Source organism: Passer domesticus, chromosome 3 (genome assembly GCF_036417665.1).
Source record: "Passer domesticus isolate bPasDom1 chromosome 3, bPasDom1.hap1, whole genome shotgun sequence".
NCBI lineage: Eukaryota > Metazoa > Chordata > Aves > Passeriformes > Passeridae > Passer > Passer domesticus.
The window spans coordinates 13,045,558-13,066,276 of record NC_087476.1 but is presented as its reverse complement, the minus strand read 5'-3'; the positions used below and the strand labels follow the sequence as shown (position 1 = coordinate 13,066,276).

General features: G+C 39.6%; 1 long non-coding RNA gene across 2 annotated transcripts; it reads left to right on the top strand.

Moving 5' to 3' along the window:
* The first annotated feature begins 12,362 nt into the window (after window positions 1-12,362).
* On the top strand, window positions 12,363-14,709 carry LOC135296017 (uncharacterized). 2 transcript variants are annotated; one of them, XR_010358065.1, is made up of 4 exons: window positions 12,363-12,431; window positions 12,550-12,633; window positions 14,333-14,384; window positions 14,571-14,709. It is a non-coding gene; the product is annotated as an uncharacterized LOC135296017 (long non-coding RNA). The 2 variants fall into 2 exon arrangements; XR_010358064.1 differs by lacking the exon at window positions 14,571-14,709 and having other exon boundaries at window positions 14,333-14,534.
* Window positions 14,710-20,719: the final 6,010 nt, after the last annotated feature.

The window sequence follows — 20,719 nt, the reverse complement described above, 5'->3', positions numbered from 1 at the left end:
ACAGCAGGGGCCACTTACAGCACCATAAAAAAAAAAAAACCCTGGTTTTTAAAACCAGAACATTTTTGTAGCCCAGGCAAATTCAGAGTGCAGGCACACAAGGATGGTTGTATAATATCACAGATATTATAGTCATAAACATCACAGAAGATGCCAGTGGTCTTTCTTAGCTGCTCTCATCTCTAACAACAGCTGTTCTTATCTCATGTCAGGATCAAAATCTTTCTTGTGGTATTTTTATATACTATACACATTTAAGAAAAAAAAGTCAGTAGAAGTACGTTCACATAAAGCAGCAGTGTGTGACTATTTCAGAGCCTACATTGTCAGCTTAAAACTATTATTTCTCTCATTCCCATCAGATGGTCGGAATTCTGCAAGTGACATAGACAGGATTCTTTTTCATTCAACAAGGAAAATTCAGCAGTAAGAAGCCAAATGCTGAACTGTGACTTTTTGCCACAAAGTTTCTATTTCCTCCCTGGAAGAGGTAGTTCGGTCACAAACAGCACACTGAAATTGCAGGGGGCAGCTGGGTCAAAGTAATGTTTGTGGATGGCTAATCCACACTCATTTTCTCTGTCTGCTGTGGCTCTTTCCAACTTGGCAGACAAGGAAAAGAGAAAAAAAATTAAATGTCATTCCCACCCTCTCTACCTCCATAATCTAATCTAATGTTTATGGATTTTGTGGCTGGAAAAAGGGATATTCACTACAGGTACCATTTATTTTCCTTGCAAATATTTAACTTTTGAATCCTGTATTTATCATAGTGTGTGGATAGATAAAACACTGTACTCCACATAGGAATATATACATAAATCACCACTTTCCACAATTAGCAAGTTCATATTGGCCTGAAAAATGTTCTGAGTCATTAACTAAATTTTTTTCAATACATTCCAGCTATACTGTTCTGAGTGTACTGGAGCTGAAATAGAGCAATACATTAAAACCTGCAGAACTTCTCCTTTATAAAGCAATAATTGGAATGAATTTTAGAATAATTAATTAATTACCTTTCCAGATCTAGTGTCCACTCTACTGGACAAGCTTTAAAAAAAATTAAGATGTTGAAGCAGAGGAAGTTTTAGTGAATGAAAGCAGATATTTTTTAGCCCAAATCACACACTGCACCTTTCTGAAAACAAAATTAATTTCAGTGATTAAATAATGACTCAAAAAGCAGATAGCTCCATTTATTTAGAACAGCACACAGCTCTGATGTTTCACTCAAGCTGAAGTTCACAGAATAGCCATGCAGACCTGGAAACACAAGATACAGTCTTAAAATTCAGTCTTTTCCTGCTCTAGCCCCTGATCACTCTTCCTGGGGTCCTGGATACCCATTGTTGGCTGGAGAGCTCTGGGACTTGTGCTCATGTCCTCAGCCCCAGCTTCAGCAGCCCTTCAGTAAATAGAGGGGGCTGGTAAGAAAGATGGGGACAAATTTATTTTAATAGAGTTTTGACATGACAAAGGGTAATGGTTTTAAGCTGAAGGAGGGTAGGTATAGATCAGGAATAAGGAATAAGTTTTTTACAGTGAGGGGGTTGAGACATTGGCACAGGCTGTCCAGAGAGATGGTGGCTGCCCCATCCCTGGAAGTGCTCAAGGTCAGGTTGAACAGAGCTCTGAGTGACCTGACCTAGCTGAAGATGTCCTTGCTTACTGCAGAAGGCTTGGTCTCGGTGACGTTCTAAAGCTCCTTCCAACCCAAACTATTCAATGGTCCTATCAATGTGACCCATCTGTTCAGGACAAACACTAAACCCACTGAGACACTCAGCTGAGCAGAGGAACCTCCCCCAGGGGCACTGCAGACTTATGGAGGGCAGGGCAGGTCTCCCAGCACCCCACAGAAACTGTGACTGGTGCTTATTGATCACCAATTCTATAGTAAATGTGTACATATGTACATATGTAAAACACAGAATAAAGACTTTCAATCAATTAAATATCTGCTGTATACCCAAGAACCATAAAACTCCTACATTGCCCATATTCTGTAGACAGTTTTCAGGGTTTTTTTTACCTCCCCTCCACTAAAAGGTTCATAGGATATCTTCGTTACCACTTGTTCAGAACACAGACATACACAAGAATTCACGTGAAGAAGCATGACTACAGAACAGTCTGTGGGGTGGGAAATACAACCCCCAAACTCAAAAGACCCCCTCAGTTATTCTGTGCTTGAGGTGCTGAATATTTTTACAGACCACATGAGAGGAGAATCCAGCTCCACCTGCATATCTCACGTTGCAGTTAGAAGAGAGCAGTGCCTTTTTCCCTATTTGCTTTGTGAAAACTAAAAAAGAGGATGGGAATAATCCTTCATTCAAAATCATATCTTTATTCCAACATGAAGAGAAAAGCAAACTGGAAAATACCAACAATTTTACTAATTCTTCCCTTCACATTAGGAAAGCAAGTAATTATTCTTTAGATTCTCTCCAGTTTTTGTTTTTTAGAGTACATAGAATACAAATTGGTCATGAAAAATACAAAATAAATTGGTCTATTTAACAATTTAGAGGAAAAAAAATTTAAATCTACAATTTCATAGATATACCTAAAATCAGGACACTGAATTTCTGGTCTATTTCAAATAATTTTGTGGAGCTAAGCATAAGAGAAATTCTAAAGGAAAAAAAAAAAAAAAACAACAAAATGCAGTAACGTTGTTTATATCATTGATGATATCACACTTGAATAATTCTTACAATTTAATGTAGCTATAAAAACAGCCAAAATAATTCTTTCAGTGAAGTAATTTAGAAATAAAGATTACATTCATCTTTGAACTATGTTGAAAGCTTGTTTTAAAGAGTTATCAAAATAACACCTTTCAATGATGTTTTTATTTTAATAAATTTGTATTTCATGAACCAGATACAAACGTGGCTCATCAAGTTGGCTTTATCCAGCATCGGTCTGGATTGCAAAAAAACTTCTGCTTGGCCATCTTAAAATTCCTATTTTCACAGGCAGTTCCTCTCTGTTGCTTTCTTTTATAACTTGATTCTTCAAATTCTGACACCAGGAGTTTAGTGTGTGAGGGTTTTTTTCCTTTATGTTTGACTGTCAAAAGTATTCATCTTCTAGCTAAACCATATCTTCCATGTTACTGGTACTTCAAATTGTGTATCTTTGTCTTTGTTTAACCCATTATTTTATATATATATAATTGTATTAGGTTCAGTTACAAAAAACCAGAATAGGTTATTTATATTTTTTTCACAGTATTTATTTTGCTTTTTTGTGTGTGTGTGTGGGAATAATAAAACAAATATGAAGCCAGTCTCCTTAAGATAGCACCACCTCTATTGGCAATAATACAACAGGTGTTAATTCACTACACTTTTGTTAGTTGAAGCTAGCTAAGACCTAAGTAAAATAAGATTGATTTTCTCCTTGAATCCTCACCGATCATTTCTCTTCATTAGGCATTCAAGTTCCTGTGATGAGGGGCATAAAACTAAGACAGATTTGCAGATGGAAAGATCATTATGCTCTTTCAATATAATCTCTGCTCAAGACCCCATCGCAAAGTAATAAGGACTTTTCTTTCAGGGACATGATGGAGGTATTTTTGTGACAGCACTTAGGAGGCTTGACAGCCCAGCTTCTGCTTGTCTACAGTAAGCTTTTTAAACATTTCATTTAAAGGAATGCAATTATTTTTCAGGTTTCCTGAAAGACACAGGAAAAATGAGAGCAATCTGAACAGGCTTAGATCATAAGAAATAATTGGATTGAGTATGAGCTATCAACTTAAGCATAAGGTAGATATGCAAAGATTACAAGGAAGCACAGCTAATGAGATGAGATTGCAAAATAGTCACAGCTGACTTGTGTTCTCAGCCCAGGTAAAGTGACTGGACTTACAACCAGACAAGCAGTTTCAAAGTAATTAAATGCTCGTGCTCTCAGCTGCAAGGTTGCCTCTCCAAACCCAGAGCATTTTTTACCAGCATCCAGCAAACTGCTAATAAGAATGAGGAATGAAACAGCTGGGGGCTGCAGAATCATGTTGCCATAGAAACCACTGCAGGTGCGTGGTCCAAGGAATAGTAAACCTCAGATTTTTAGAGTTTATAAAAAACATAAGGAAGAAATGAAAAGAAGACGGAGATAAATATATAACACAAACCAAGGACATTTCAAACACTTTTGAGAGAAGGACAGACTAGTATTGTTAAATGGAACCTGTCAGAGAGAACAGTGCAGGGGACAAAGGGACTGAGCTGCAAGATATCTCAGTGCATAAGTACGCCAGAAAAAGGAAGAAGAAATCAGAACTAAACAAAAGAAAATACAGACACCAGAGGGCACTGAAACAGAAATAAAATCTATTACAGGTCACTGTGTTTAGAAAAAACAACAGAGGAAAAGAACAGTTCAGAAATTGATGTGGGAATCAGGACCTCTTGGATTGCCTAACATAGCTCTAGTTCTCTTATGCCAAAAATCATTTGTACATCAAGTCTCCCACTTCTACAACTCATGCACCAACCTTTCCCAAAATAACAGCTCATTCATCTATGTACAGCACATTGCAAATCTGATGGATCTGATTTTCAAAGGTATTTAGAGTCCCAGTACTGTAGCTGGTGGGAATTACTCAGATCCTGAACAGGCTGAGCACTTAATTCACATTCACGTCAGTGGGACTGATGTTCCTCATGTTCACCTTGCCTGTCTGAGGACTACTGGCACCCTAAAGTCCCTCCACAGTGATGTGCAGCTCTAGGATTTACTGAACCAACCAAGATTTTAATTTGTTTCTCTCTCAAGTGACTCTATAGGACACATTATCAATACTATTTTTATTAAAATTACATTTATCTTATAGGAAGCTATCTACAGCTTCCTATTTGTAGAGTTTATGAGCAAAAGGAGGAATGCTGTCTGGAGATGCCATGGAGTGATTTCATTGCAGGCTCACAATACTCATGATGCAAAAGAGAAGTCTCAGAAGACCATGATGTCCCCAAGCCCATTTGTGGTGATGGCTACTCCACACAATGGCCAGACACTGCCCTGCAACATCCTTACCCTTCACAGAGCAGGGAAAGGTGGGTTATACAGGTGAAGATCCAGTCACCAAGACAGTTGTTGACAAGAGTTTTGATGCTAGAAAGCCTTCTGGTGACCAGGAGGAAACAATGTGCTGCTCTAAACAACACCTCAAAAGCAAATCCAGGGACAACAGCTATGGTACAGTGACATGCCATAATCCAGAGAACAGCAAGGGAGAGCTTCTGGAGGCAATATCCAAGTTACTACACAGACCACTAAAGAACTCCCTGACAGCACCCCTGCATTTACCCCTTTGTGGAAAAGCAGACAGAACATGAAATCATAGTGCAAAAATGACAAATTAAGTCATAAGGCCTGTGTTCCTTCAAATACAGAATAGAATAGAGGATGCCAAAACTCAAATGGGAAAACAGACTTTGGCCAGACTTCAACAAAGAGAGTAGGAAAAAAACCCAAACCAAACCAACCAACCAACCAAACCCAAAACCCCCAACAACAACAATAACAACAAACCAAAACAAACAAAAACAACAACAAAAAACAAAAACAAAACCCCACAACAGTAGAATCGAAACAAAACAAAACCAAATAAAACCCAAACAAAACCAAACCACAGCTATATTAGGCAGCATACTTGGTTTTCATAGATGCATTCACTTACTCATCAGGTTAAAAAAATGCAGTGTCCTCTCTCCCAAAAGCCTTAATGAAGTGGTTCATCTCAAAAGAGACATCACATAAAAATAAAATTAGAAAAAAATTCTTTTCAGATAACATATGAAATTCCAAAGATGCAAAATTTGGACCTATGACAGAAAGGGTTTAAATATATCATCCTAACAGCTGAAAATTTAACCAGCCCTTCCTGAAACACAAACTAAAACTAGATTGTCTGCAGGGATGAAGCACTGAGCTAGAGAAGCTGCTAGAAATAAGATGGTCTTCTGAGTCATGTTCAAATAAAGAAGGAGAAAACCACTCAAAGAAAAATTAAGGTAAGCAAAAAAAAATTGAGGAAAATGTTGCTAAAGGCATAAAACCAAATAGAAACTACTCCTTCATAGAAGTAGAAAGCCTGACAGGAATGTCTTTAGGGCTACTAGACCATCAAGGTGTAAAAAAGCATTCGGGACAGATATAGCCTCAGCAGAAAATCTAAACAAGGTTATTACGACTGTGCTTATCAGGAAAGAATCACAGTATCACAGAACATCCTGAGTTCGGAGGGACCAACAAAAATTGTTGAAGTTCAGCTCCTGGCTCTGCACGAGTCACACCATGATCCTGAGAGCATGGTACAAGAGCTTCTTGAGCTCTGCCAGGCTGGCGCTGTGGCCACTTCCCTGGGGAGCTGTGCCAGTGCCCAACCACCTTGGGTGAAGAACCTTTTCCAGATGTCCAACCTAAACCTCCCTTGACACAGCTTCATGCTAAGAAATCAATGGAGATATAGGTTTTAATGAGAAATAGACCAGTAAGGTCTGTGTTTTTGTTGCCCAGACTACATAACTGAAACTGCTAAAAATAATGCAGTTAAAAGATATACAGATAAATATCAAGTATCTGAATAAATGTCAGGAACATGCCAAACAACCTCCAAATCATTAATGGTTTCCTACAAGAGCTCAAGGAAGGTAAGACACATTTCAGAGGAAAAAAAGTACTTACCTTTACACAAAAAAAAATAAAAATTCTTCAGCCTCTAGGGAATTGAAGATCAAACCCTGATGTCTAAAAGAGGAAAATATTTGAAACAATTATTTTATAGCTAAGACAGTATATTAACATGAGAATAAATATATAAATGGATTTTCTAAAGCACATGATACCACAATAATGAAATTGACCTCTCTGACAGGGTGAGGTGAATTGACTTTGGCTTGAGCAGGAGCCCACTAAAGCTGCTCCAGCCAGGAGCCTTCTCCAGCACAGACTTCCCATGAAGTCACAGCCTCTTTCAGACACCTACCTGCTCTCATGTGGGTCCACCATGAGCTGCAGGTGGATCTCTGCTTTCCCATGGACCTGCCTGGGCTGCAGGGGCACAGCTGCCTCACCATGGGCTGCAGGGGAATCTCTGCTGTGGCAGCTGGAACATCTCCTGCTCCTCCTCCTGCACTGATCTTGGTGTCTGTGGGCTTGCTCCACTCATATATTCTCCCTCCTTTCTTCTCTGGCCACAATTTTTTCTGCACAATAACTTCTTTTCCCTTAACTCTGTGATCCCAGAGGTGTTACCACCGCTGCTGATGGGCTCAGCCTTGGCAGGGATGGGTGAATCTTGGAGCTGGGTGATGTTGGCTCTCCTGGACATGGGGCTTCTTCTCAAAGAAGTCACCCCTGTGGCCCCTCCCAGCCACCAACAACTTGCCACACAAGCCCAATACACAGGGCTATCAGGCTAGGGAGAAGAAGTTTAACTTATGCACCCTGTCTTTAGTAAAACTTCTGGAATTTGATATTTGCATAGGAAAATTAGGGATGTATGGTTTAGGCAAGGCTAATATTAACTGCCTGCACAACCAAGTGACAATAATAAGAGAACAACATGTTCATAGCATAGTTACTAATAGTTACTTTTAGCCTGGAATGGTGGGAGATGAAACAGGAGATCTGTCATGCGTTTTGAATTATATTCTGAATTTTCTGTAGTGACACGGTTGAAAGCAAAACCAAGTTTTGGATGCTGAAAACACCTTAAAGATTCTCAAGGACATGGTTACAGCCTGTTATCAAAGAAATGACATGAAATTTAACCAAAAAAATGGTACACCTGAGAAAGAAGAATTAAAGTAGTAAATATAAAAATGAGACTGTTTACACAGCAGAACCACTGCAGAAACATAGCTGAGGCTGCAATAAACCACAAATAAAATGAGTTGAGAGCATGAGTACAGAGCAAAAGTAATTGTCTAATGAAGGTCGAGAAGTATTTCATGAAGGTCATGAAAAGTAGCTGTTCCATTCTGCACAGTATTGACAAGACCATAACTATGGTACAGCAATTCAAATAAAATTTGGCAACTCAAGGAGAAACCAAAGGTGTTTTACAAGTAACATGAAGACAAAGAAAGAAAAATCAAAGAATTATATTTGTTGAAACTAAACCTAAATGCTTTAAAAAGACTTTCAAAATATAAATTCCATAATAATGAAGGAGGAGACAATGAGGTATTCCCCAATATGCAAACAGTTAATTTGAGAAAGGGATGTTTTTCCATTACAGTTTTAGGAAAATTAAACAAAAAGCTTTTCAACATTATGTCAGTTAAGTACTAGGACTAATTAAACATTGAAAGTACCTAGCACAGCTTCTAACTTGGCCTCTATTATTGTCACACCACTGCTTGAAACAGAGTGGCAGGGTAAATACCACCAGTGCAGAGCCCAGCTCCTGTCTGTTTACCCTGGGTTGACTTAGTGATGAAGATGTTTGACCTGGTTTCTCTTTGGTTAATGACAGGGATGAAAAAGGATCTGCAGGGAATTTATTTGTACTATGTATTCACAATTGCTTGCTTACAAGAGGCTCGGAGTGCTATTTTCAAAATGACAAACTTTAAGGGCAAATTAGCTATTTGCTAAATGCATCAGACTTGGAGTTCTGATGTTGAAAATAGTATAGCAGCAGAGTTGTAGTAGATAGAGCATGCCACTTCCTTCTGATTTACCAAGGGCATTGTTTTTTCAAGGATTTTCATTCTAGATAGCAGATTTCATTACCTTAACTACACATTTTGCAATGTTATGTCAAATAAAATACCAGAATATCTATGAAAACATGAATTTAAAGTGAGAGAAAATAATATCTCAAAGTTGAGGATAAGGAAAAAGCTCAATTAGAAAAGACAGATGCATCTTACTGCTCACGATAGAGATCATACTCAAGGATAAAGTGATACTTGACAAAACTTAGGCTGAGCTAAAAATTTTTAAAGGTATTAAATTTTGGGGGAAAAAAACCCAAACAAACAAACAAACCAAAACAAACAAACAAAAACAAACAAACAAACAAAAAACCAAAACAGGGAATAAAAACCCCTAACTAACATACAAACCCCCAAGACTTGGTACTACAAATTGGGCTAGGGTTTCCAGAGACATGATGAATATGGGGTGGGGAGATAGGACAGCTTAAAAGGAATGGAAATGCACACACCTGAAACAGTGAAAAATCCCAGGGAACCCCCTGCCCACAGAACAAGGGACTTCACATTCTGTAGTGCAGAAATGTGACAGGATGACCATGTGGACTTGTATGTTCAATAATAAGGTTTTTTAAGAAGTATATCCTACACACATTTATTTCCACTAAGGGATAAGCTTTTGTATTGGGTCATATAAGACAAGAATTGGTAAGGGAGAAAAAAAGGCTGTCTTGGCTTAATAATATTTTAAAGGACTTTATAATATTTTACAACATGGCACAAGATGACAGAGGATGTCCTTTCTGTTGCATCTTGGGAAACCAACCAGGTTGGAACCTGCCTAATCAAAATATTGTGGGGCAAAACTTGGAAGGACATTAGCTAAGAAGTCACATTAGTAGCCCTAAAGAAAAAAACTAAACCTAAGGCATGTGCTGATCCTCTGTCCCATAGGTCCCATCCAAGACTGGTCCAGCTGAAAAATTTCAGAGAAATCTTTTACAGTCAACCTACTCCTGCCTAAGACCATTCAGGCCTGCAGCTTCACACTCACAGGAATCACCAGGTCTAGGAGGGAAAGGAGACATCACACCAGTGTTTTGTTAAACTCAGCCACAGTTTAGCCACAGAACAGCTGACAGTACATCCACCCTTTTATGAGCAAGAGCTTTCACCCATCTTTTTGCTGGCAGGCTACAGGCAGAAGGTCCTGCTCCTTCCAACAGGTTAATAAGAAGCACCATATGGAGTTAGTTCCAGGCCAGGCAAATCATTGCTAAATCAAAGTAGAGGCCTAACACATCTGTGTAACATCACCTGGTTATTGGCAGATAGATTATTTCACAGTACCCTCCCGGGCCAAGCCATAAACTACTCACAAACAGGCTTTAGCATACAAGCCATGAATCCATAGCCCTGGGGTCTGAAGATCCTCTCACTTTATTCTAAACATCTGTAAAAGAGATTTTTGCTGTTAGACACAGGCATATCTATGGAATTTACATAACACATATTCTAATGCACTTTCTGCAGCAAAAATTAAAAGAGCTTCAGCTAAGTATTCTAGAAATGAAACAATGGTGTGTATTTAAAATCCTCTTAGCCAAATGAACATTAAAATTCCTAGAAACTCATATAAAATCTTAAAACTCATATAAAAATCCCAAAATGTCATATAAAAATAGCTACCTGAATATTTGAAAAATCTTAAAGAAAGGAAAAATCTTAAAGAAAGGAAAAATCTAAACTTGTCTGCAAGAAACTGTAACAGGAAAGTAAGGCTACATTCATTCATTTGATTTTCCATCACAAATGCCTAGAATAGAAAGAGGAAATGTCTGCTCTAGAAAGAGGAAATTTCTTCCATTTGTTCAGTAGAAAGATGAGCCAAAGGACCTGTCTTTATTCTGGTGAATCTCTGGAAGAAGCATCCATAATATGACTGAGCCTACTGGCTGCTCAAAAAGACAGGAACAGGTTGGCCAAGCAGCAAAGTTTCTGGACACCTCTGGAAAACCACCTTCTTCTCACTCATTAACTCTACAGATAGGAAGTTGAATACATAAATAGTATCCAATTTATAAAATTACACTGGTAATGCAATTTTAGTAGTCTTAATAAAAATTTGGTAAGATAGAGAGTCAGTGGAAAGAGAGAAGACAATTCAAATTTCAGTTGGTTCAGTCAGTCTTGAAGTTACTCTTAAAGTTACGTATCCTCTTTGCTGATCTCTACAATTAAATGACTCCTCAGACGGTGTTTCAAAAAGTGACTACCAAAAAGAAGTCAATAAAACTGCTGTTATAGTTTTGATACACAGAGTACTGATACAGTTTTGATTCACAGAGGTTGCCCTACTTCAGGTTGCCAAATTTTTTGGTAATGCTAGAAGCTGTGACTGTACATCACTGGGGCCACAGCAGTCATAACAGCTGCTAAAATTCTCCAGGCCAATAAGGAAAAATCTTGGCATACTGCAAGAGAAGAAGCAAACACAAAGCTCTCCTTCATCTGCCCCACAGTTCACTTTTAAACAGTTCACGTGCAAACCATGTGCAAAGAACAGAGAAGGGGAATTTCATCCTGTAAGGTCAATGTCTCAAAGTCACAAATGTATACAGCAATGCAAAGTGATCCACAGCTCTTCAGAGCAGGAAAAGCTGCCAGCTCCAAGCACTCAAAGCTAAGTTGAGTGTCACCCGTGACATCAAACACCCCCCAAAAAAGCTCTTTTCTACAGCAGTGCTAAATGCTAGCCCTTAATCGAGGAGAGAGCTCTCAGGTCTAGGGTTAAGCCAAACCCATCAGTAAAGCAGGGCTTTGAGATGTTGGCTGTCAACCACCACTTCCCATGCGTGGCTGTGCGACACTTCTCGGTAATCTTCAGTGGCAGCTCTGTAACAACAGAGAGGTTGAGAGGTTGTGTTGTTCAAGCTTATCCTAGGGATGCCAGGAATTATTCCACTCTTTTCTCCACTCTTTTCCCAGTTACAATAGTCCTCTGGTTAAGTCTTTGTTGGTTTGAAATTTGATGTGATGGAGCATAGAGCTGTTTTGGGATAACAAAATCCAGCTTGCTGATGCAGATGCAATCCTTAATTTTTGAACGGTGGTCAAAACTAAGTCTCTCCCTCTGTTTTTGCTCGTAAAATATTGTTTGACACATAGTGAAATCTGAAGAAATATCATGTTTTTCACATCCTCCTGAAAACCACTGAGAAAAGGTCCAAAATAACTCCCTGCCCTTTTCTAAACAGAGATGTTATTAAAGCTGTCACTGATAGTCCTTCATTTCCTCTGAAAGAAACAGAGAGCCAGATTGCCCAGATCCAGGGCATAAACAGAATGCTGACATTTAACAAGAGGCAGCATATTCTTCCTTGTCAGTATATTTTTCCCTGATAATTGGCAAATAAGACCAAACTTCAGTCTAAACTAAGAATCCTTGGATTAAGGTGGTGAAAGAAACAAATCCAATTTGTGAACAAAACCAAAAAGGTATCTTCAATATGGTAAGGTTCATATTGGCAAAGCCAAGAAGATGCTGAGCAGAATCTGTGCAAAGATCATTTTGTCACAATGCCTTCACTGTTTGTTTTCTCTAAGCACATAATTTCTAACTCATAATGTAAATACTCTGTTGCATGTCGGTGCAGAGCTTTCACAGTCTGGGGCATCTTGGGAATACTACCGTAATTGACACTGCCACCTAAAAGCAAAATCACCTGAAGGAATCAACAAGTAATTTAAAAACCTAGAGCTCTAATTACAAATGGTAGCTTGTAGTCCTCTTCATTAATTTATCTTTGCTCATTGCTCATTTCTATGAGGAAGATGCAATACTGTCATTCCTCTCCAGACCAAGACCCTCAGACTCCTGAAAGTTGTAGATGCTTTTGAAAATCTCACAATTAAACAGAGCTGCTTGGTGTGTTCATTCCAGGTATTTCTCCATCATTATGCTGAATAAAAAGCAACCACAGCACTCAAACATTTACCTAGGTGTTTAGCTCCTATGGAGACCTATGAAATCATTGAAGAGATATAGATTATACTGGCATATAATGCTAACAATAACCCAAAACTTAAAACTTTAAATATCTTCAATCTTGAACTGTCTCAAACTGGATTTGCTTCATATGGAAGCAGTATCTCACAATCTCTTCCATTTCTTCATTCACCTGTGTCCAGAAATTTTGAACAGTCTAAGAAAGTGCCAAAGACTGAAAAATATCTCATCTTAGGAACATTTTTGTTATAAAACAAGTGTGTAATTTTATAGCTCCAAAGTTCAAACTCACCAAGGATTGTTTTCACTCTACTTTTTTCTGCAATGTCTTTACCAGAAATAACAGAATCACAGACTCATTTAGGTTGGAAAAGACCTCCAAAATCATCAAGTCCAACCTCTGACTGATCATAACCAGGACAACTAGACCAGAGCCCTAAGTGCCACATTCAGTCACTTCTTAACCACTCCCGGGGATGGTAACTCCACCACCTCCCTGGGCAGCCCATTCCAAAGCTTAACCACCCTTTCAGTGAAGAGATTTTTCCTGATATCAAACCTCAATCTCCCCTGCTGCAGCTTGAGTCCATGCCCTCTTGCCCTGTTGTTTGTTGACTGGGAGAAAAGACCAAGCCCCACCTGGCTGCAACCTCCTTCCAGGAAGCAGTAGGGAGTTCCAAGTAGTTTTCTCCCCTGAGTCTCCTTTTCTCCAGCTTGAACACCCCCAGATCCCTCAGCCACTGCTCATAGGACTCACTCTCTAGACCTGCCACCAATCATCGTCCTTCTGTGGATGCTCCAGCACCTCAACATCTTTCTGGAGGGGTCCAGAACTGGACACAGGACTTGTGGTGTGACCTCACCAGAGCAACACTTAAATCATCACTTTGACAAAATAGTCATTAAGTGTCTAATTGAATGGAGAAGGTTACAGAAGAAACACCTCAGGACTGGACCTTAAATTGCACTTCATTTTCTTTTCAAGATTATATAGGATACTGCATGTATTCACACACATATTACTGAAATTTACATTCAGATACACACGTACTCTTGAAATTTGTATTTGTGTCCTTGTTCCTCTCTAGCCAGAGCCAGTGCAGATGGTACTATCAGAATAATTAAAATCACCCCTCTGTTTCATTCACAGCTTGTGTTCTTTATTGTTCTCCCATTTAGACTAAACTCCTTCTGCTTATTTGTTTTCAAATATTACTTTTTTATTATAAACAGCATATATCTGTTTTGCTCATTAGAATGTACATTAGGCAGATAAGGATTGTCATGTACATGTTTTACATGTACATTAGGCAGATAAGGATTGTCAAGGAAAAAGGCTGTTGTGAATGTTTTTGTACCTTGATTACAAAGGCCATTTGACTATAAATCAGAGCTCTGTGTGGAGTTGGTTTTCCTGTTACTGAGCCCTGAAAGCTTGGGAAGCTTAGGAGGGTAGCCTAGAAGGACATTCAGAGACATTCAGTGTGCCAGCACAGCATGGCAGAAGATGATGATGTCAGAGAGAGGGGAACACATGTTGAGCAGACAATTTCATTTTAGTGGTAATCACATTCTTTATGTTAAATTTTATTTATGATTAATTTTCTCTTTCTTCATTCCCCTGCACCACCAGGGAGGAGGAAGAGAAAATCAGGAGTGAAACTCAGCATGGGAAGACAGGAGAGGTGGGTGGAAGATGTTTTAATATTTGGTTTCTATTTCCCATTACCCTGTTCTGGTCTGATTGGCAGTAACTCAATCTGATTTCCCCAAGTGGAGTCTGTTTTGCTTGTGATGGTCAATGCAGGGTGATCTCTCTCTGCCCTTATCTTGATCTAAGAGCCTTTTCATATTTTCTCTTCCCTGCACAGCTGAGGAAGGCAGTGACAGAACAGCTTTGGTGGGCACCTGGCACCCAACCAGGGTCAACCCAGAGCATACACCAAGAATTTCCACTAACTGTCATGTATCTGGTACTGAGAAGGGGTACAGGAAGCTGGGATATGGAAATGACACGGCTGTGCAACAGGGAAGCTGTCAGGTTCTGTTCCATCTGCTCCCAGGCAGCTTCAGAAAGCAGAGTCTCTATTTTTAGGTAGAAATGCTGACTAGTTTGTCAGATCCAGCTATGATTGAGCTGGACGTAATGTCAGACTTTATCTTCTGTTTGCACAGCTTAGTGTATCCCATGGAGGTTCAATCAACATGATAAAATATCCCTCTTTGTTCAACAGCAGAGTCATTAGCATGAGCACCAAGCCATCCCCTTTGTTAGCCAATCTCAAAGCAAGTAAAGAAAAATGACAGATAAAATTTATCACTATAAGAAGAAATCAAAGTAAGTAAGATTTTCATGTTTCTGAATGTCATGGTAGACAGAAAGGCTTTGAGAGGGATTTATATTTTATAAAATTTTAGCTGTCATAATTATGTACCGAAAGTTGTAATTAAACACCAACTTTCCTAAGCACTATGGAAAGATGAGGCTCTGTCCTTTTATTGCTAAAATCTTCCTCAACTATAATGAGATGCTCATTCATTCTGCAAACTCAATACTCCATCTCCACCCAGTACAAAAGAGCATTGCTGAGGACAAACATGAAAGCCAAGGGCACTGAGCTCTTGTGGAGAGTAGAACCACGACAGCAGATGTTTTAGCCAAGTTAAAAGAAAGAGCCTGTTTCTGACCATCCAGAGGACCTTTATACTTCTGCTTTCATCATGTGCCACGTCTTCAGCAAAATGAGCAGGCTGTTTTCAAGCACAGGCAATTGCCAAAGAGATTCAGGTTTACTATTTTCTGTGTCTACAAAAGGGGACTGAGTATAAAGGCATCAAAGTGCATTAAGGGTATAGGAATTTATCAGAACATTCCAGCAGGTCCTCAGAGATCAGAGGGGTGGTAATGAAGACAAGTTTTTGTCTTCAAAATCTACAGCTACTAAAATCTACAGCTTGATGAAAAACTGTTGAAAGCCTTCATGAAACATATTGTCTGGGTGATCAACTCCTATTGAGTCACAAGGTTCAGAGTTGACACCCTTGCCAAACTTAGCCCCATATGTTACCAATGGTTTAGGTCTGAAGTTTTTAACAGCACTTAATAGCACTTAATCAATCGCTTAATTTAAACAATTTAATGAAAGATTCTTGTAGAATTTACCATAGCACAATGGCAACTCACTTACAGACCTAATTTACTTATGAATCTAATGTACTGAAGAATTTAAGAAACATTCATAAGACTTTAATGTGTTCAATACTCGCACACACAGACTTAAAGGAGTATGTACAAGGCAAATATATCCCTGTGAAAATTCCCCATAATTTCAGGGAAGTATGCATATTGGACGCCTTTGGATCTTCTCAGAGGGAGAAGGTTGATCCCTGAGGAGTGGGGGTATCAGCCCAAGCTCTGGCAGCAGTTGTCTGACTCACAGAGATGTCTCACTCAGAGGGAGATGCTGCCACAGCCCACTGTGGGCTGGGACAGCTCAGTGGATCTCACTTGGAACCATTGTTCATAGGGTCACAAGAGGGTGGGCTTTAGTCACAGTAATTTGCCATCCTGACCACAATTCAGGTCAGTAACTATCTTTGAAAGATCAACTATAAAAATTTTGTTTCATTTGGGTTGTTATTCAGGCAAGAAAAACAAGTTTCTAAGCTGTTCATTAAAACCAGGAGCTCATCAGACAGCTAAGTTCCTGGGAGCAGAGAGTGTTTCTGAAAAGCTCAAGAGAAGCTCAGCCAGCTGCTCTTCATCAAGGCTGAGGCCTAATGAGCATTTCTGAGATCATAGGAGGAGATATTGGTTTTACCACCACAGATGTACAAGAGAAATATAATCATAAATGAACTGTAACAAACATAGCATTTTCAGATTACTGCTACCACTGTGGAAAGGGAGCTCAGTGTCAAACGAAATAATCCTGTGCAAACACAACCTCAGGTGCTCAGTAACAGCTAAATAATCAAATCGAGAAACATTTGTAAGCCCCCAGAACTTTTGGTGTATCTGCAACCTTTGATACAAGGCACAGCTCTGCTCCTGCCTTCCATATCTGAAAAAATACACTAAAATACAAAAAATTATTGTGTTTTTTACAAGTGTAGGAATTCCTACCCCTATGATACAGGTATCCATATTCATAGAATAGTTTGGGTTGGATGAAACCTTTGAAGGTCATCAATGAGCAGGGACATTTTCAATTGGTTATCAGGAGCCCCATCCTGACTGAGTATTTCCAGGGATGGGACAGCTACCACCTCTGTGGGCAACCTGTGCCAGCGTTTCTTCATCCTCACAGTAAAAATCTTCTTTTCTATATCTAATCTAAATTGACCCTCTTCTACATTATCATCCTCTGTCCTATCAAAACGACCCTACTAAAAATCCTACTTTATCTACCTATTTCTTTCAAGTCTCTCTAAGTACTGCAAGGTGCTATTAGGTGTCTGTTCCTGGAGCTTTCTCTTCCCCAGGCTGAGTAACCCCAGCTCTCTCAGCCTGTCTCCATGAGGTGCTCCAGCCTCCTGATCATTTTTGTATGCTCTCCAACAGGTCCATGTCTTTTCTGTGCTGAGGATGGCCATACTCTGGTACCAGATGGCCACTCAAAGCATCTTCTCAGTGCAGAATGTCACAGACAGTAAATCACAGGAACTATCATTACACAAGGAAAATATCCGAATCATATGTAGCCACCTACTCATTGAATTACACTTTTGTTTATTTTGTTAACAAATTGCAACATTTGTTTATAAATAGAAGTGTCTACTCAGCATGTATTGCAATATCACACTGGCTATACTTAGTATTTCCAGCAGAAGAAGAAATTCTGAGTTATGATCTTTCTTCCCTAATCTCTGGTTCTAATTATTCAAAAGAAAGGTGATATATTTTGCTGCTTTGCTCTGTCTCCCAAGCAGCTAAAAGCTCCTTAAAGATCCAAACACTATCAGCGTCTTTCAGACAAAAGAGGATTAATTGCCCTAGGAAGCACTGCTCTTGGAGACACAACTCAACCCTTTATTCACTTGCTTTTGGGAGCAGAAATATCTCCAGAATGTGGAATTGTTTGAGGCAAAAAAAAAAAAGAAAATCCGCTTATGCTGTATTATGAACAAATCCCAACTGCAAATCAAATAAACTGACAGAACAGAACTGTTCAGTGCTCAGTATAACAATAACCTGGCTAAAAGTACTACCAAGATGAGTTTCTTAACCTTTAAAAAGAACAAAACAAAACCAAAACCGAAATCTAAACCCAACTCAATAGCACCTGCTAATGTATCCTGCTCAATCCCAGAGTATTAAATGTTATTCTACAATACAGAAGATACTAAAAGGCTGACACTGGAATACGGGTTCTTGTTATGTGCCTCTTCTTTTTCTTAAATTTTCTTTGAAACACACTAATATAGGCTGATAATTGTGGATATACATACTGAAGTAATACTTTTTCTTCCAGGTGGAAGTTCTGAATACAGAATAAATCAGGAATAATCCCATCTGCAAGGAAAGCATTGATCATGGATTTGTATGCCAACAAATAAGAAAATCGACAGGAAATCATTAACACTCATTAGAGGTTTATCTACAGCTCAGTTTTAGAGCGACGCTGAACACAAACTTGTCATTATCCTGAACAGGAATGGTCAGAAAATCTAGCACTGGATTTACCAAACTGAGAACAAAACCTGCAGACCAAAATGCTTCACTGTAAAGTACTGAAATATCTTCTACAGAATAACTCCAGGTTTTCTTGCTGGAGGCATACATGTTGTTTGTCCACATCTACTGATTGCCACTTATATTACTTATTTAAATTTTTTCCTTTCCTTCCTCTGCAACTCCAATATACTTGCTTTACTAGTCTGGGGCTCTTGGGACTGCTAACATAAGAGAACAGAATTAAGGCAATATAGCTGAATGATAGAAATTGGAATTTGGAATGCATGCTAATATATGGATGATATAACCTTCCATAAACACTGAAGGACAGCTGGGACTAGCAAATACAAAAGATAAGTTAACAATCTGAAGAATTAAAGCATTGTTAAAAAGTCGCATTACAAATCCTGTGCAATGGGGGAAGTAAGGCTGACATCTGAGCCATTTTCACAGTCAGTAAAAGCTGGTAAAACAAAGCAGATCCCAAGAGGACAAACAAAAAGCTTTTCAACATGGGAACAGCCAAAACAGTCATCCTTGGAGGTTTTCCAGACCCGACTGAATGTAGGCTGGAGCAACCTACTCCAGCCATGCAGACATCCTGCCTTAAGCAGCAGGTTACATTACATTACCCTAGAGATTGCTTCCAATGTGTTTTATGTCCCCTGGATCTTGTAACATACAATGTTTTTGTACATTATTACATCAAAATTAGAACACAAGATTAGGCAAAAGATTTACAGACTATTTTTAAGAGTGTCTATAAACATAAAACATCAAACCCTTCAGGTAACGCAGTGTAAGAGACAGTGCCCTTGTTAAAAAACCTCTGAAAACAAAATTTTCTGTCTTAAGATAGAAAGGCATTTGGAATCAGTGCCTGGTAAAGTTATAGAGCTTATTCTGTGAGACATTTGAAAACACCTAGAAGACAATGCAGTCATTGCTCACAGCCAGCATGGCTTCATGAGAGAAGTCCTGCTTATCCAACCCAACATCCTTTTATGACAAGGTAACCCACCTTGAAAGGATGAGCATTGTAATCCTTTTAGATTTCAGCAAAGTTTTTGATTCTCTCTTACTGGATCTCCTACAAGATCTTTCTGGACAAAATGTCCAGCACACAGCTGAATAAACCCATCATGGGATGGGTGAGCAACTGGCTCATGCGTCGGTCACAAAGGGTGACAGTGAAAGGGGTGACATCAGACTGGTCACCTGTCACTAGTGAGGTTCCACAAGGCTCCATCCTCAGCCCTGTGCTCTTCAACATCTTCATAAATGACCTGGATGAAAGACTGGAAGGGATACTGAGCAAGTTCACAGATGATACAAGATTGGGAGGACCTGCTGACCCCCTTGCAGGCAGAGACCTTGACAAATCAAGAGGGATGGGCAATCACTAACTGTGTGGAGTTTAACAAGAAAAATGGATGGATTCTGCACCTGGCATAGGGCAACCCTGGATGGACAGACACACTGGGGAATGAGAGGCTGGAGAGCAGTGCCACAGAAAGGCGCCTGGGGGCATCAGAAACAGCATGGCCAGATGGGCAGGGGATTGTCCTGCTCTGCTCTGCTCTTCACTTGGGCAGCCTCACCTCCAGTGCTGGGGGCAGTTTTGGTTGCCACAATATAAGAAAGGCTTTAAACTATTGCAGAGTGTCCAAAGGAAGCCACAATGATGGTGAAGGGCCTTGAGGAGAAGCCGTGTGAGGAGTGGCCGAGGTCACTTGGTCTGTTGAGCCTGGAGGAGACTGAAGGCAGACCTCACTGCAGTCACAGCTTCTTGTGAGGGGAAGAGGAGGGGCAGGCACTGATCTCTGCTCTGTGGTGACAAAGGACAGGACCTGAGGGAATGGCCTGAAGCTGTGTCAGGGGAGGTTTACGTCAAATATGAGGAGAAGGTTTACCACCCAGAGGGTGGCTGGGCACTGGAACAGGCTCCCCAGGGAACTGGCCCCAGTGGCAACCTGACAGAGCTCAAGGAGCAATCTGACACTGCTCTCAGGCACATGGTCCTGTGCAGAGCCAGGAGTTGGACTCAAGGATGCTCATGGGTCCCTTCCAACTCAGCATATTCTGTGATTCTGCAAATATACACATTTATGTGATTTTTCATAACTCAGGAAAAATAAAACTAAATACTTTGAAAGTACATTCACAAAGGTATCAACAAATGTTCAGGATTTAAGATGGGGCTTCCCAAATGGTGGAGAAAAGTATCTCTTAGACTTTAGCTTGTCATCAGGAATAAACATCACTAAGGAGAGACAGGAATTTCAGAAAAGGCGCTGAAGAAAGAAAATATTTATCTGTCTAAAAGGCTGAAAGAAGATATAG